This window comes from Spermophilus citellus (assembly GCF_964194105.1).
Source record: "Spermophilus citellus genome assembly, chromosome: 9".
NCBI classification, from domain to species: Eukaryota; Metazoa; Chordata; class Mammalia; order Rodentia; family Sciuridae; genus Spermophilus; species Spermophilus citellus.
In genome coordinates, this window is record NC_138191.1 from 59,945,047 (window position 1) to 59,964,104 (window position 19,058).

Genomic DNA, 19,058 nt, shown 5'->3' on the forward strand with positions numbered 1-19,058 from the left:
CGCTTAACCACCGAGCCACATCCCCAGCCCATTTTATATTTAGAGACAGGATCCCACTGAGACTGGCTTTGAACTCGCGATCCTCCTGCCCCAGTCTGCCAAGCCCCCGGGGTTACAGGTACATGCCAACACACCCAGCTTTTACTAAATGTTACAACAATGGTTTTATGAATTATAAGCACACCCATTAAACCAGTTTCATAAATGAGAGACCCATGCTTAGGGAAGCAAAATAACTTGTCCAGAGTCACAGGGCTGATAAGAGGCAGAATCCCCAGTTCTCCCTAGGCCAGCCTGACTCTTTCATTATTAATTGGTTAGCTTTGGAGATGATCATATGGTTCTTATCTTTAAGTCTATTGATGTGGTGAATAACATTTATTGATTTCCGTATATCGAACCATCCTTGCATCCCAGGGATGAATCCTACTTGATCATGGTGCACAATTTTTTTGATGTGTTTTTGTATTCGATTTGCCAGAATTTTATTGAGGATTTTTGCATCTAGGTTCATTAGAGATATTGGTCTGTAGTTTTCTTTCTTTGAGGTGTCTTTGTCTGGTTTCGGAATCAGGGTGATGTTGGCCTCATAGAATGAATTTGGAAGAGCTCCCTCTTTTTCTATTTCCTGAAATAACTTGAAAAGTATTGGTATTAATTCTTCTTTAAAGGTTTTGTAAAACTCCGCTGTATACCCATCCGGTCCTGGGCTTTTCTTGGTTGGTAGTCTTTTGATGGCTTCTTCAATTTCATCCATTGATATTGGTCTGTTCAAATTGTGTGTATCCTCCTGACTCAGTCTGGGCAAATCATATGACTTAAGAAATTTATCGATGTCTTCACTATCTTCTATTTTATTGGAATATAGGTTTTCAAGATAATTTCTAATTGTCTTCTGTATTTCTGTAGCATCTGTTGTGATATTGCCTTTTTCATCCCGTATGTTAGTAATTTGAGTTCTCTCTCTTCTTCTCTTCGTTAGCATGGCTAAAGGTCTGTCGATCTTATTTATTTTTTCGAAGAACCAACTTTTAGTTTTGTTAATTTTTTCAATAGTTTCTTTTGTTTCAATTTCATTGATTTCCGCTCTGATTTTAATTATTTCTTGCCTTCTGCTACATTTGCTGTTGTTTTGCTCTTCCTTTTCTAGGGCTTTGAGATGAAGTGTGAGCTCATTTATTTGTTGGTTTTTTCTTTTTTTGAGGAATGACCACCAGGCGATGAGTTTTCCTCTTAAAACTGCTTTCATTGTGTCCCATAGATTCCGATATGTTTTGTCTGTATTTTCATTTATCTCTAAGAATTTTTTGATTTCCTCCTTTATGTCTTCTGTAACCCATTGATCATTCAGTAACATATTGTTCATTTTCCATGTGATGTAGGATTTTTCCTTCCTTCTTTTATCATTGATTTCCAGTTTCATTCCATTATGATCAGATAAAATGCATGATATTATCTCCACCCCTTTATATTTACTGAGGGTTGCCCTATGGCATAATATATGGTCTATTTTTGAGAAGGATCCATGTGCTGCTGAGAAAAAAGTATATCCATTTGATGATGGTTGATATATTCTATATATGTCAGTTAAGTCTAGGTTATTGATTGTGATATTGAGTTCTATAGTTTCTTTATTCAACTTTTGTTTGGAGGATCTGTCCAATGGTGAGAGAGGTGTGTTGAAGTCTCCCATAATTATTGTGCTGTGGTCTATTTGATTCTTGAACTTGAGGAGAATTTGTTTTATGAATGTCGCAGCACCATTATTTGGTGCATAAATATTGATAATTGTTATGTCTTGTTGGTGAATAGTTCCTTTTAACAGTATATAATGTCCTTCTTTATCCCTTTTGATTAACTTAGTCTTGAAGTCGATTTTATTCGATATGAGGATGGCCACCCCTGCTTGCTTACGAGGACCGTGTGCATGGTATATTTTTTCCCATCCTTTCACCTTCAGCCTGTGTATGTCTTTTCCAATCAGATGTGTCTCCTGGAGGCAGCATATTGTTGGATTTGTTTTTTTTTAATCCATGATACCAGCCTATGTCGCTTTATTGGAGAGTTTAAGCCATTAACATTCAGAGTTACTGTTGATACATGGTTTGTACTTCCATCCATGTTTGATTATTTATCCATTTTTTAAAAAATTTAGTTTGTTTCTCCATGATTATCTTTCCCCTCACCCTCTGTCTTTACCGAGGCACTTCCCACTGATGGTTTTGGTTATTGTTTTTCATTTCTTCCTCATGTAGTGTTTTGCTCAAAATGCTTTGCAATGCTGGTTTTCTGGCTGCAAATTCTTTTAACTTTTGTTTATCATGAAAGATTTTTCTTTCGTTGTCATACCTGAAGCTTAATTTTGCTGGATACAGAATTCTTGGTTGGCATTCATTGTCTTTCAGTGTTTGAAATACATTGTTCCATGACCTTCTTGCTTTCAGTGTCTGTGATGAAAAATCTGTTCTTAACCTTATTGGTTTACCCCTGAATGTAATCTGTCTCCTTTCTCTTGTAGCTTTTAATATTTTCTCTTTGTTCTGTATATTGGACATCTTCATAACAATGTGTCTTTGCGTTGGTCTACTGTGATTTTGTGTGCTCGGTGTCCTGTATGCATCTTCAATTTGTATATCTGTTTCCTTTTTTATTTCTGGAAAGTTTTCTGTAATTATTTCATTCAGCAGGTTACTCATTCCCTTGGTTTGAATCTCTGTACCTTCTTCTATCCCGATGACTTGTAAGTTTGGTTTTTTTATGTTATCCCATAACTCTTGGATGTTTTTCTCGTGATTTTTTACCAGCCTTTCTGAGTTGGCTAGACTCTTTTCAAGATGATATATTTTGTCTTCATTATCTGACGTTCTGGTTTCTACTTGCTCCACTCTGTTAGTGATACTCTCAATTGAGTTTTTAATTTGGTTTATCGTTTCCTTCATTTCTAGAATTATTGTTTGATTATTTTTTATAATCTCTATCTCCTGATAAAGATGCTTCTTCTTTTATCTGTTTATGTAATTCATTCTCAATGTGTTCTTTCGCTGCTTGAATTTGCTGTCTTGTATCCTCTTTAAGGTTCCATTCCATCTGTCTAAGGTGTTCCTTGAGTTCTTTATATGACCATTTTTCTGATGACTCTAGGTCCTCCTGAATATTTAGGCTGTCCTGCATTATTTGTACTCCTTTTCTTCCTTGCTTTTTGAAGCTGCTCATGTTACTTCTTGTTCTGTTTGACTGCTGAGTTACTGTTTACTCCTATAAATTTATTTGATGCTGTAGCCGCAGGTTTCAATGAAGTTATCTCCTCCGCCGCAGTCTGATGACGTCAGTTCTCTGCCATGGTGGTATCTCTTGCAAATGGCGACAGTTCGTTTCCCTTTGCCGGGTGACCAATGCAACGGGTGGGTCTTTACTGTCTCTCCCAAGCCCCGTTTCAAACCTGTGGCCACTACCTATGAAGGCTCGGTAGGCATTTACCTCCGTAGGATCAGAAGGGCTGACCAGTTGTTTCAGCCGGATGGATTAGTGCTGAGTCACAGCTGTTTGTCTGTGGGAAGCAGGCGAACGGGAGCTTGAATTCAGCCGATCCGGGCTCAGTGTGTGTTCTGAGAGGCCCAGACTGTTCGCCCCAGATCCACGTCAGCTCAGCATTGCCTAGTGATCCTGAGCAAACAGATTTAGGTTGTTTACGACTCCCTATGCCTGCACAGTCTCAGCAGAATCTTAAGCAGATCCATAACTTTCATGTCTCCTTCAGTTAGCAAACAATGTAATTGATTTAGAACTCTAATCTCATCTTTTTTCCTTCCTCTATCCTGGCTTGACTATGGCTCAAGAGCTAGAAAAGGAGAGCTAATTATTATTATAATTATTATTATTATTATATTTATTATTATTATCATTATTTTGTCTCATTGCTTTTCTCTCCCTCTCACTCTTCAAGTTCTCTGAAGCTTGAAGACAGGGAGGAGAAATGAAAGAGAAAAGGCATCAGTCTTTTTACTTGGTTGAGCCTATTATTGAAATTGTGGTAAATGTTAACCAGGCATTCGTACCCTCTCTGTGTCAGTTAACCAACTGCTAGTTTTTGTGGGGACAATTACATGGTTCTCTAGAGGAACCACTTCCTTGACACCCTCATGTGTGCCGCACTCCATTGCCTCTTGGTGCTGGGGTCATGTCAACCAGTAGAAGGCCCATCTAGCCAGGACACCAACAGGGCTTATGTCCTACTCTCTTGATATTTGACCCATGGGATACGATGTTTTTGCTGTGCAAAAACAATCACTTCTCTCTGCCTCTATCCAGTTACCTTCTCCTTGCTTGTGCAGTTGCAGAACTGGTTATTAAGATATGTGCCTAGGAAGATGCCCACCTAGGGAATGAAATTTCAGTCTATCTGTATTATGTACACATCAATCTCTCTATTTTTTTTTTCTTGATGCACCATTCATGCACCGTTCCGGGCAGGGGATACCCCATGATAGGTTTCTAGATCATGGAACAGGAAGTGAGAATCCAGATGGAGTGTAAAAGAATCTCTGAGTTGATTGCTGAGAGTCCAAGGAGACCAAGTCCGCTGAAGTTCACTGGAAAGAGTTTCAGAGAGGAGAGAGATACAAAGACAGAAAGAACTCCAGAAATCGGCAGTCCTCTCAAGTGCTCAGCCGAATACTAATAAGCACATCACATAAGGAATGATTCTTACCTTTAGATGGGGAACAAGTGCTTTTTCCCAGGGAAGAACTACACAAACAGATTAGAAATAACAGGGCCAGGAATAATGCTGGTTTCTTGGCAGTCAAACAGGAAAATCTCAAAGTTCATCAGGAAATGGGTAAAGTGAATAAAAGTTTCTTGCCTCAATAGTGGGGAAGAGGGCTGGGGATGTGGCTCAAGCGGTAGCGCGCTCGCCTGGCATGCGTGGGGCCCGGGTTCGATCCTCAGCACCACATACCAACAAAGATGTTGTGTCCGCCGAGAAATAAAATAAATAAATAAATTCTCTCTCTCTCTCTCTCTCTCTCTCTCTCTCTCTCTCTCTCTCCCCCCCCCCCCTTTCCTCTAAAAAAAAAATAAATAAATAAAAAAAAATTAAAAAAATAGTGGGGAAGAATTAGCTCTAGACTGAGCCCTTCTTTACTACCATCTAACAATTTTATAGCAGAACACAAAAGGATCAAACTGTTATCAAGTGACTTAACTCCATTTGAGAATAAAGTCCAACAATGCTTACAGAAATACAAAAACATCTAGTACCTAACAAGTTAAAGTTCATGCATGTGACTTCAAATAAAAAATTATACAGAGAAACTATACAGAGAAACAGAAAAATACAACCTATAATGAGAATAAAATTAATCAATTGACGAAGACTGTACTGACACGGCATCAGAATAGCAGATAAGGACACTAAAATAGATATTATAACAGTGTTCTATACCATCAAAAAGTGAAATAGAGACATTGAAGACATTAACAAGACACAAGTCTAACTTTCAGAGATAAAACATTAATATTTAAGACAAAAATATTTGAGATATATTGGGTAGAATTAATAGTGCATTAAACACTACTGTGGCACATACCTGTAATTCCAGTTCCTCAGGAGGCTGAGGGTATGGGGTTGTAAATTCAAGGCAACATAGGACAACATAGGGAAATTCTGTTTCAAAATAAAAAGGGCTAGGAATATACCTCAGTGGTAGAGTGCCCCTGGGTTCGATCTCCTGTTCCAAAAAATAGTTAGAAAAAAAATTTTGTTAATTCAAAGATAGTAATAGAAACAAGCTAAAATCAGACAATGGAAAAAATGTTTTGAAAGAGAAACAAGCAGCCAAATACACATAATAAAAGGAGGTGGGGGAGGAAGAGGAGAAAGAGGGAAAAGGAGGTAAAAGTACTTGAGGAAATAAAAGCCAAAAAGAGTTTAAACTTGATGAAAAATATAAGCCTACAGAGTCAGAACTCAATGATACCAAAGCACAAGAAAAATAAAGAAACTTACACTGTTTAATTCTAGTGTGGCAGAGAAAAATCATAAAGGCAGCCAGAAGAAAGAAAAGCCACCATATGTACAGAGGAACAAAGATTAGAATGATACCACTTTCTCCACTGGAAACAATGCAAACGAGGATGGTGTAGCAACATATTTAAAGTACTAAAGTGGGCATCAGCTTAAATCCCATATCCAGTCTATGCTGGGTATGGACTTTTAAAAATTGAAGGCAGATAAATACTTTACAACATACGCAAGTGCTGAAAGAAGTCATCACCAACAGACCTCCACTGTAAGAAATGCTAAATAAAGTCTTTCAGAAAGACGGGAGGAAAATCATTCTACACTGGAAACACGGATCTCACAGTAAGTAATGATGAGCTACAGAAATGGTATCTACATGGGTAAGTTTTTTTCACTTATTATTTATTTCTCTATAAAAGATAATTGACTATTTATACAAAAATAATAAGCATGTATTATGGGGATTATAAGATAGATAGAAGTAAAATGATCACTGAACAAACACAATGGCTATGAGAGAAGAGATGGAAAAATAGTACTATAAGTTTCTCATATTTGATTTTTTTGGACAGTCATAATATTCCTTTATTATACTTTTAATGTCCATGCAATTGTTAGTGATAGTATCTTTTTCATTTTTTTATTAGTTCTAATCAGTTATTATTTGAAGTTTCTTATATTTGAGTTGGCAAAATATCATCTGAAGGTAGATCATGACATATAACAATATGTTAACAATATACATTCTAAACCTTGAAGGAATTCCTAAAATTATAATAATACCAAATGTTCAATTAATAAAATAAGGCAGAAAAGAGGAAAAAGGGAACAACAAATATATGGAAAAATAAAAAAAAATCAATCATTAACTAATTATTAATCATACTAATCATTATATTTTATAATTTCTTACTTGTATATAAGATTTTAAAATCTTAAATAATGCAGTTAATATAAATTGTATCTTTTGCAAGTAAAATTAGGATTGAATTAAGCCATCCTAATTCCAGAAGAAACCTAGAGGAGATTTTAGGGCAATGATGGGCTGGGCTGATGTTAGCCAAGGAGCTCAGAGAAAAACGGATAAAATCTGTTGCCTCATTACATTCTTTAGAAAATAACAGTTCTACCATCTTCTTCATAGCATGAACAACTAAATTTAGTATAGGTAAGTACAAAAAACATATTTTTGTGAATACATTAAAATTTATATTTTTGTTTTCTCCTCTGACAGTTCATAATAATGACATCAACAATGTTCATTAGTAAGTTTTCATAATGTAAGTTACTATGCTAGGCTCTATATGCAAAATCTTATTTCTTCAACACTTTTGAGGTTGTTATCATCTGTTCCATTTAATAAGTGAGGAAACTGGGGTATAGAGAAGTTCAGTGACTCATCCAGGTACATTTGGCTTTAATGTGGAGCTCCAGGGCTGGGGACATAACTCAGTGGTACAGAGCTTGCCTAACACATACAAGGCCCTGGGTTCAATCCCCAGTACTGCACACAATGTAGGTCTCCAACACAGGTTTGGGTAATGCCAAAGATCCTGCTCCTAGCCAAACCCTATGCTTCTCTCCATAACTTTTCTTCAAATAATAAGCACAATGATGACTTTGAAAGTCCACTTTTCAGAAAATAATAAATTAAAAAATCAGATACTCATTCTAAGCCTGTGAGTTAATAATTGGCATAATAATAATATTGTAGGTAAGAGAAAGAAGAATCTCCTAATGGTCTCAAAAGAAAGTAATTAGTATGACTTCTTTAGCATTTACTATGAGCAAATCTTGGAAAACACTATTACAAATTATACTTTTTTCCATACTATAAATTGGTCTACTTCTCTTTGTAAGAAACCAAAATCTATGAACTTTTCAGTCACAAAGATCATGGATTTCAAAAGATCTTCTATTGTACTATTTAAGTCAGAAGTAAACTATGAGATTTCTACTTGTTTTTCATTTACTTCCAATAAGAAAAAAGTTTGGAGATTTATAAGAAAATTATTTTAAACCCTAAGATAGAACAAAGAAGCACACTGAGCAAAAATCTAAATCCAAGAGCTTGTCAGAAGTGTACAAAAATCTCAGCAGGCAAATATGAAATGTTTTTGCCATACCCAGCAGACCATGCACTGAAACCCTGAGACATAAAGCAACCCATCAAAGCAGTAATCATCTAGAGAGAAGAAAATAACAGGTTTATCACTTAAGGCATTGGGCTTAAAATATTAAAGATGAGGCAATACTTTAGAAAGGACTCTGTGGCTATTGTTAAAACAGATTTTGCTTGAGGACTGTGGTTTAGTGTGTCAAAGTAACTAGTTCCCTAAAGCTGTTTTAGCCTATCCCAGTCTTCTCCTGATCTAGGAACACTTTGATTAAAGGGCTACAGACACACAGAAAACTTGGACCCTGTTTATTCCTTTGCACCCTTGAAGTTCTATTTCCAGTATCATCCTATTATACTATTGCTAGGGAAAAAATGAAAAAAGAAAAGAAAAATGCTGTAGCATTAAAGATGCCACTTTGTTTTTAATTTCAAATTGAATCAATTGGACAAGTAGTATCATTGATTTCTTTATTTTACTAAACAATGATAGTAATGTACCAACACATCATTATGAAACGTGTGGTTGATTGGAAGACTCCAAGGAATTCCCCACCCATGAATAATCCTTGAAAGTATGGGAAGGGAGACAGACAGGCTGGAATCCTGTCCCTGTTAACTGCTTCTGTCCTTGCTTTAGGCAGAATCACTCTATTTACTGATTGCTTTGGACTTTGGACTTTTATACAAGATTAAATTTTTTTTCCCTCTAGCATTGGGGTATTTTTGTTATTCTTCATCTATATAACTCGTTGGTATACAGGCCTATGTTTGTTAAATTATAAATTCAGCAACAAGATAAAGACCCACATTAACAACCTAAACCAACCATGGCCAAGCCAATTCAATCAAAAACAGTTGAGATTCTGTTTAAAAACAATCATGGCAGGATAATTCACAACATCTCTAGTTATCATCACTAGTGTAAGAAGAAAAAGGGGAAGGAAGAAAAAGAGGAGGAAATAAAATAGGTGAATGAGAGGAGGAGAAAAGTCCTTAAAGGAACCTTGAAAATAATGACCTTTCTTATGAAAACATTTTCCTTATCTTGTCAAGATTTGAGCAGATGGGGACAGTGGAATGTCTGTCTGGGGAGCTCCAACCACTCACTCCAACCACAAGACAAGGTCTCACTGAGTTGCTTAGCTCCTTGCTGTTGCTAAGGCTGGCTTTGAACTCAAACATCAACATCTTAAATGAAGACAGATGTTTATTTCTTTATTTCTTCTTGTGTAACAGTTTGGTGGTTGGTCGTACAGGGACACAAGGGCAGTTTTACTCCAAGAGGCTATTCAGGCACCTAGATTTTTTTCTATCCTGTTGCCACAAGGTATTTCTCATGTACGTGTTGCCCCAAGTGATTCAACACTACAAAGGGGATATAAAACCAGTGAAGAGAATAACCCTTCCCCTTAAGGGTAGACCAAGAGGTGCATACTTTCTTCTGTTCAAATACCACCGACCAGAGGATAGTCAGATGGCTGTATCTAGGTGTAAGAGAGTGGGAAGTAGAGATTTTATTCTGAGCAACTAAAATTTAGAATTTTCATAACTGAAGAAAGAAGGAGAGAATAGATTCTGCATAGCAACTCATAGCCTTAGGCACATGGCCTTAATTTTGTGTTTCTAAAATTAATAACCAAAATATTTCCACTTCATATTAATGAAGTTCTCTGGATACTTTCTGAAACTTTTTATATTTATTTTGTGAATATTCAGCAGATTTTAGACTGTTATCATTTTTAGGGAAAAGGGGGAAAGGACTTGGCTGTTGTCCATGTCTTAGCCAGAGCCAAATTTATAAGAGGGATGCAATGTGGGTACCATGGTGGCACTAAGTAAATTTAAGTGGTTGGAGCTCCCCAGACATTCCACTGTCCCCATCTGCTCAAATCTTGACAAGAGAAGGAAAATGTTTTCATAAGAAAAGCCATTATTTTCAAGGTTCCTTTATGGACTTTTCTCCTCCTCTCATTCACCTCTTTTATTTCCTCCTATTTTTCTTCCTCCTCCTTTTTCTATTAGTGATTATCACTAGAGATATTGTGGATTATCTTGCCATGATTATTTTTAAACAGAATCTCAACTGCTTTTTATTGAATTGGCTTGGACATGGTTGGTTTAGTCTAGGCAAGTGCTTTACCATTGAACGATAAGTCCACCCAGTGATTAGTTTAGTCCAAATATGAACAAGAGTCCATGTGAATTTTTTTTTTCTCTTTTGGTGGTGGGGTACCTGGGATTGAACTCAGGGGCACTCAACCACTGAGCAATATACCCAGTCCTATTTTGTATTTTATTTAGAGACAGGGTCTCACTTAGTTGCTTAGCACCTCACTGTTGCTAAGGCTGGCTTTGAACTCAAGATCCTCCTGCTTCAGCCTCCCAAACCCCTGGGATTACAGGCATGCACCACCATGCCCTGATCTGTATGAAATATTAATAAAAGACTTCCAATCTAAGCTTTAGATGGTGGTGGCAGCTGGACGTTTACCCAAAGTGGGGTTCATACTGTAGCCATTCAGTCAATGAGAACAAGATATTATTTTTATAGAAATAAAGTATCACTACCTCAAAGATAAGGGATAAATCTTCAAGTTAAAATACAGCAGAGTCAGAGGTCAAAGTTTTTTAATTGTGATTGATTATTCAGAACAGAACTTTCAGTTGAATATGTTCAATTGAATATGGTCCATCTGACTATCCTATCTATCTTTGATGATGTTAGAGGAAAAACCTGTGTTCCCAGAAGGAACTTTTGAAAGCTTCCATATAATATTACTTTAAAAATATTTATATATGCATATATCAATATTCAAATTATAAAACAGAATATGTTCAACAGACTTGGATACTACTTTCTAAGAATTGATGTAAAAATTGGCATTGTTAGCTCAAACTACCAAATTTCCTGCACAGAATAGTAATAAACAGCAAAATAATTAGTCTGTCTAGCTTTAGTGACCAACTTTGAGTTTTTGTGGCCTGAAAAGTCATAATTTTTTGACACCATCCAGGCATTGTGGTGCACACCTACAATCCCACTTCCTTGGGAAGCTGAGGCAAAAGAATTGCAAATTCAAGGCCAGCCTGGACAACTAACCAAGACCCTATCTCAAAATAAAACTTTAATTTCACTTTTTTTTTTTTTTTGTTACCAGAAATTGAACCCAGGGGCACTTAACCACTAAATCACATCCCCAGACTTTTTAAAATGTTGAGACAGAGTCTCACTAAATTGCTGAGGCTGACTTTGAACTTGTGATCCTCCTGCCTCAGCCTCCCAAGCTGCTGGGATTATAGTCTTGGCAGATGCTGACTCACAATAGGAAGCAGGTAGGAATGGAGGGGTGGAAGTTCACCAATTGGACAGTAGGGAATGGGGATGGGAAAGACAGAAGAATACATCAGACATAACTTTCCTATGTTCATATATGAATTCACAACCAGTGTAACTCCACATCATGTTCAACCACAAGAATTGTAATTTATACTGCATGTATGTATGCTATGTCAAAATATATTCTACTGTCATGTATAATTAAAAAGAACAAATAAGACATTTAAAAAAGAAAAAAATTAAAAATTCTTCATCTAGTTAATTAATAAGCTACATAACCATAGTCTATTTTGTTGACATAGTATTCTAAAAGAAAAGGAATTGAAACACACACACACACACACACACACACACACACACACACACACACATCTTAAGTGATGTTCATATAAACCTCCAATTAACCAAACTTTAGATCTTTAGTTCTTTGACTTTCATGAATTTGGGCCTGACAGTTTAATATCCCCTGTCTCTGCATAGCAGGGTGTATCTGGGGATCCAGGGACCTGGAAGTAGTGGGGTCAGAGAAATGGAGGCTATGGTTTTGAAACAAAAGACTAATTGAATTTAAAAATGAAGATGGAAACTTGATAAATAATATGGCTTTACTTTAAATGTAGAAAGCTATGAAAAAACATTGTGACATTAGTTATATTTCAGATTTACCAGTGATTGTTTTGGTAATGACTTTCTTATACATAAATTATAAGTAATATTGTTTTTTCAGTTTTATGGATTAGAGGAAAGAAGTGATCAATTAAAATTTACTTATTCTTCTCTGGGTCAGAGTCTGTACTATGAATATGATACATGCTTCATGAAACAGATATTTAAACAAATGATAACAGTACAGCAATATGTAGCACAGAGTTATGTAGGTTACTGTGGGGACACGGGAGGAAGACCCCTTAGTCCAGGAATGGAGACAGGGATACAGAAGCATTGTGGAGAAAGACTTCTCGAGGCAGTAAGGAATATTGAAAAGAACAGAATATTGAAGACAAATTATTTACCAGCCAGGGAGAAAAGGACATTTAGCTAGAGGGTTTGTGAAGATTAAAGTTTGGACCCTTGCTCTCATGGGGAGTATGATAGTAACAGTGTTTGTGTGGCTGGTGATAGATGATCTATACTGAGAAGTGGTGGTTCATTCCACTTTGTCCCTAATCTTCCTCATCTACATTTATGAAGTCCTCTGTTTCTGTCTTAAGAATATCTCCAGAATATGGCCACTTTATTGAATTCCATCTCCACTGTATTCGATCGATCTAAGCCACTATCATCTCTATCCTCACCATTGTAGTACCTTCCCGAGTGGAGTGTTTCCGCTGCCACTTTCACTCCCATTAAAAATAACCTTTAAAAAAATAAATCAAGTGAAGTTACTTCTTACTATGGCTCTGTATAAACTGTCTTCTGTCTGTCCACTGTCATGTCATTAGCATGTACCTTAACTATATTAACTAATTAATGAAAGGAAACACACACACAAGTTTAGTAACATTCATATAAACTTAATTAGTTAATTTTTTAATTTTCAGTTTTACTGGCTCGTGTGAACTCCATCAAGGAAAGCCTTGATGCTTGTTTGTATTTCCAGTGTTGAACACAGAGCAGAAACAAATAAGGAAAATAGGAACGGTAAAAGAAAAAAGAAAGCAATAAAAAGCAAGTGCTATGATGACTAAATATAATGTAGAATCCTGACTGAGATCCTGGGGCAGAAAACAGGTAAAAACTAAGGAACTATGAAAAAATATGGACTTTGTTTATAGTAATGTATCAATATTGGTTTGTTAACTAAATGTATCATATTAATGTAAAATGTCAATAAGGGAAAACTAGATTCAACCTATACAGGAACACTGAACCATCTTTGCAATTTTTCTGTAGATCTAGAACTACTCAAAATGACAAGTGTATTTGAAACAAACAAAGAAAAAAAGGAAGAAAAAGTAGCTAATATATAGCTGGGGAAGTAGGCAGGAATCAGTTAAGAAGTTCTTCATATGTTATTCTAATGAGTTTGGCTTTTTCCCCAAAATAAGTGAATGAAAAGAAGATTTGTATTCTAGCAAATAATGCTCTAATGTTAGAAAAAAAAATCTTTGTCCTAAAGAGCCAAGTAATCAATATTTCAGAATTGTATGCTATATTAGATGCCTAAGCCTCCAATTAAAAAATGACCACATCCATTGTGGCTTAAAACAAATGAAATTTATTCTCTCTCACATCTGAAGGCAAGAGGAACAAAGTCAAGGTGTTGGCAGGCTTGTGTGGCCCCCCAAAGCTCTAGGAAAGATGCTGTTCCTTGTGTCTTCCAGGTGTTCCTTGGCTTGTGGCCACGTTACTGCAATCTTTCTTTGTCTTTATCTTTGCATTGCCCTTGGCTCCTTGTTTTCTTCTCTGTGCGTTTCTTATTGAATTTAGTGCACACCTGGGCTATCCAAGATGATCTCATCTTGAGATCCTTAGGGTAATTATATCTGCAAAAACTCCCCCCCCCCCAACTAAAGCAATGCTCTAAGGCCCCAGGGATTTGGAAATGAATTTATCTCTGGGAATGAGGGCATGATTTAACCTACTATGCAGACCATATGGTCTCTCACAAACTCCTCAGTTCTTCAGTAACACCAAAGCAGCCACAGACAATGTGTAAATGAATGCATGTGGCTATGTTTCAGTGAAAATTTATGGGCTGGCTTTTACCCACGAGGCACAGTTTGATGACTCCTGATGGCAGTAAGAAGGAAGAATTGGAAGGCAGCAAATGAAGGCAGTTAAGCAAGTTAGGAAGGAATTATAATGGTCACTATTAAGGGTGAAAAGTATTTGAATAATACAACAGCAATACAGGGGAAGGAGAAGAACTGAGAGCTAGTGAAAAGAATCAATAGGATTGGGTGATCTATAAAAGGGGAGAGATAATTAAAGTTCATTAGAAAGGTGGGAATCATTATGTCACACTATAAGGGCAATAGTTTTGGATATTTAGAAGACCAACTTAAAACTTGTTTACTTTCATTACTTGAAAACTATTACTTTTGTACTGGTGTTGTATCTCAGTGGTACAGCACATGCCTGGCACATGAGAATCCAGGGTTCAATCTGGCACCACAAAATAAAATAATAACTTAAAAAAATTTTAAACCCAAAGTAAGGGATATTTAAAAAAGAAGAACTATCATTTTTATCAAGGCAAGTTTGTATAAAACAGAGACAAGTACTAAAAATTAAAAAGGTTCAAAAAGTACTAAGATATTTTACTATGCAGTCAAAGCTACAATGTAAGGGAGATTTTTAAGTCAAAGAAGAAAATAGTCATTTTGTTTATTTCTTAAAAAGGAATAGGACAGGGCGAAGAAGGATGTCTTTCTTGTTAAAAATCACAATGTATGGATAGTCTTTCCCATCATGCAAATATTATGGTGGTTGAAGTGGTTAATTATATATAACAAACTTTAGTTAATTATAACTAATATTCATTTATACTTACCATAGCTCTAGCATGATACATCATGTTATTTGGTCCTAAAAACATCTCTGAGGTAGGGAGGGCAGATATAATATACCTGAGGTGAAGAGAAGTTGAATGACATGTTCAAGGTCACACAGGAAGCAAACAGCTGTTTATTCTGGTATCCTAATTCCAAATCTTAGGCTATTTCTTTTCTCTTTTTTTTCCTTTCTTTTAATTGATTTTTTTTAATACACGACAACAGAATGTATTCTTATTACACATACATAGGCTATTTCTTTTGTTGTCTCTGAAGTTGGGTCAGAGAGCTGTGACAGTGTGTGGCTCCCACAGCCAGGGTGGTCAGCATGACCAGGCAGATAAGGAGGAGATTTATGGGGCAGTCAGGGTGGCCTTCCAGCTGTCCTTGGAGGGCAGGTGGCCAAATAGAAAATGCAGCCTTGAGAGCAAGAGCAGAACACATCATGGCAGTGAACACATCATGAGAGAAACTGGACCTAGAGCAGGGTTACAGAAATTATAGAGTACAGAGATAAAGCAGCAATGCCATGAATGTAATCCAAAGGGTGGTGCCAAATTCTAGCACAACACTGACTTGCAGAGCTTGCCAGCAACACAGCTTCTCCAGTTTAGAAACTTAAACAGCACACTGAGTCTTTTGATTGAGTCAATCTTGCCTGGGGGGGCCATGAAGGTAGCCCCTCCCCAGCCTAAGAAATCTGATAAAGTATATTAATAATCCAGAGAATAAAAGAAGCAGACAACATTTAAATAGATTTTTTTTTTCTGAAGCAAAGTGTTGGCAATGTTAAAACCTGGGGTCTTCTGGGAAACTGAGATAGCACAAAGACTCCCTTCAAACCCTGGTTCTTGTGATCAAATTGGAAAGATTTCAGACGTATTGCTTAGAGTAACTGCCCTGAGTTTATTTGAAGGGATATGAAAAGGGAAAAGGAAACCCTGTCAAAGAAGAGATTGGGTCCTCTCAGAGAGAGGGAAGTGTACCTCTCCTGTCCTTCAGTTTCATTGGGGTCTCAGGGAATTTTCCAGAGAGTATACCTCTAGGTCCACTTCTTGACTTTTGACTGTAGGTTGGATCAGACTTTCAAGTCCCACTGCCATGACAATTCTATGTCCCTTTGGTTGATGCTGACCAGTTCTGATTTGAATCTGTTCTTACAGATTTTATTATCCTTAGGAGGAATTATCCTTATCTCCCTGAATTTCAGGATTGGGTCTGTGAAAGGGTCACAAAAGTTCCCCCTTCAGGGTAACACGTGTTTCTCTTATCGTAATTATCTGGGGCCTATATTTCTCCTTCAGATAACAAGTAGTTTGCTGAGAAATGTAACATATCTTGTTCACTTAAGCCAGGCAGGGCTGCAGGTAAATTGCTTTTCAAAGGCAAATGCATGTGGGGGTCAGCAGAGTAGGCTTGGTTTATAGAATTATTCCCTTAACTTCATGTTCCCACCACTCCTGTTGGACTGTCCCTATTAGCAATATAATGACTTCTATTTTAAGAAACAGCAGCAGGAGTCTAGGCCTTTCTTAGAAAATAATACTATGTAATTTTTTTTTTTACACCCTCCAGTACCACTCAGTTACTGGGGATATAGAAGTGAATAAGGAATTCAGACAGACTTAGTCCTTGTGCTTCTAGGTGGCAGACTGATATTAAATAATTATATAGTTATTCTATAATAATCAGTATTATACAATGGTATGAATGTATTTTAAGAGAGACATACAGGGTATCAAAAAGCAAGGGACAGGGACTGGGAATGTAATTCAGTGGTAAAATACATGCTTAGTATGTGTAAGGCTCTGGGTTCAATCTCTAGTACACATACAAAGTAAGCCAGTCACATAGGAGTACATATTATAAAATTCATTTTATATAAAGTTGCAGTGCAAGCAATATTAACCCATGAACATTACCTTTGGAAAAGGATCATTATTTTATTTCTTGCTTAGGGGTATGGTAAGGCGTTAGCTTAAAAAAAAAGATTTTTGTACTTTCTATATGTTTATATGTTATAGTTCAAAATGTTTACTTGAGACCATCTAAATCTCTTGCTCTGAAAGGGTAAAGTTTCTAAGCTGGAAAGCTTGAATTAAAATGTAAAAGATTAGGTATTATTAAGTTCCTCTGTTACACCCAGATTCCTGAGATAGTTAAGACAACGCCCTACTGGCCATTCAGCCTAGGGCCCTGTGCAGTTTGTCACAGGGCCCGAACCAATCAGTTTGAATGTGTACCCAGTTTAGAAGTGACCAATCACCCCTGCCCAGCCTGTTCCTGCCAATGAATGGACTAATCATGTATCAGAGTTGTTGTTCAATTTTCCCACGCCTCATGATGATTTGTTCTGATGTATGCAAAGCCCCCCACCCTCTCCAAAAAGTGTACTTAAGCTCTGCTTGACCTCTACTCTGGGCTCTGGGCTGCTCTCCCTTCTTGAGTGAGCACGGAGCCCCAGCGCACTGGAACGGATCCCTAATAAATCCCCCTTGCCATTGCATGGAGCTAGTCTCGTGTGGTCTCTCCTTCTCCGACGTTTCGCCGGACCCTTACAGCTCTTTTTCCTTAGAGCACATTTGTGGTTACAACCTGAATAGCAACCTACTAAAATTAATAGTAGAAAATTCTAGAGTTAAATTTGTTTTATTAAAAAGTAGTTTTTAAATGTATCTTTCATGTGATTTAGTTTTACATGATTACTTCGATTCTAAATTCCCAAATGGAGGATATTGAGATATAATAGAGGAAAAATGACTTGGAGTATTAATTAAGGTAGGCAAAGTTATGATGTAGTAACAAAGTTTCCTCCCCTCCACACATACTTCAGCCCTGCTCCCAAATTTCAATGGATTAAAATAATAAAAATTTATTTCTAACACTTATCACAGTCTAATTAGGTATTTGACAGGTGGCCTTCCACATTCAAGGATCTAGCCTCCTTCTATCTAATGACTCACATTTCCTCTAGCACCTCCAGTACCTCCTGGATCCTACAAAAAAAGAATGGAGAAAGCATACTTGGCCCCAAGATGACATATACCTTCTAGTCATGTAATAAGAATTAGTAACGTGGTCCAGTAAAACACAATGGGCTGGGAAATGTAGTAAATTATACTGAAGAAGAGCAAACATGTTTTGTGAGCTGCCAGATATCTGATACATATGGAACTAGAGTCAGATCATTGAGGTGTTTAGCAAGGAAATAGAAATTTGAACACAAAGAGTTACCCAGTGGCATCTTAATCAGGAATCCTATTGCATTAAAAGTTACGAGGAAGAAATGTCCTTTCATGATTTGAGAGGAGATTTTTTTTTTGAGAGGGAGATATCATTAAAAAAATGATCTGGGTGCTGTGGCATGTGCATGTATTCCCAATAACTTGGGAAACTGAGGCAGGAGAATCATAAGTTCAAGTCCAGACTCAGCAATTTTGTGTGCCTCAGCAGGGAGATCCTATCTGAACGTCAAAAATAAAAAGGGCTCAGGATGTAAGTCAGTGGCAAAGCTCCCCTGGATTCAAACCCAGAAAGAAAGAGGGTGGGGGGGAGAGAGAGAGAGAGAGAGAGAAGAAGAAGAAGAAGAAGGAGGAGGAGGAGGAGGAGGAGGAGGAGGAGGAGGAAGGGAGGGAAGGAGGGAGGAAAGGAAGGAAGGAAGGATTTAGTTTTACATGATTACTTCGATTCTAAATTCCCAAATGGAGGATATTGATATATAATAGAGGAAAGGAGGAAAAGAGGAAAGAAAGAAAGAAAGAAAGAAAGAAAGAAAGAAAGAAAGAAAGAAAGAAAGAAAGAGAGAAAGAAAGAAAGAAAGAAAGAGAGAGAGAGAAAGAGAGAGAGAGAAAGAGAAAGAAAGAGAGAGAGAAAGAAAGAAAGGAAGGAAGGAAGGAAGGAAGAAAGAGAGAGAGAGAGAGAAAGAAAGAAAGAGAGAGAGAGAAAGAGAAAGAAAGAAAGAAAGAGAGAAAGAAAGGAAGGAAGGAAGGAAGGAAGGAAGAGAGAGAGAAAGAGAAAGAAAGAAAGAAAGAAAGAAAGAAAGAAAGAAAGAAAGAAAGAAAGAAAGAAAGAAAGAAAGAAAGA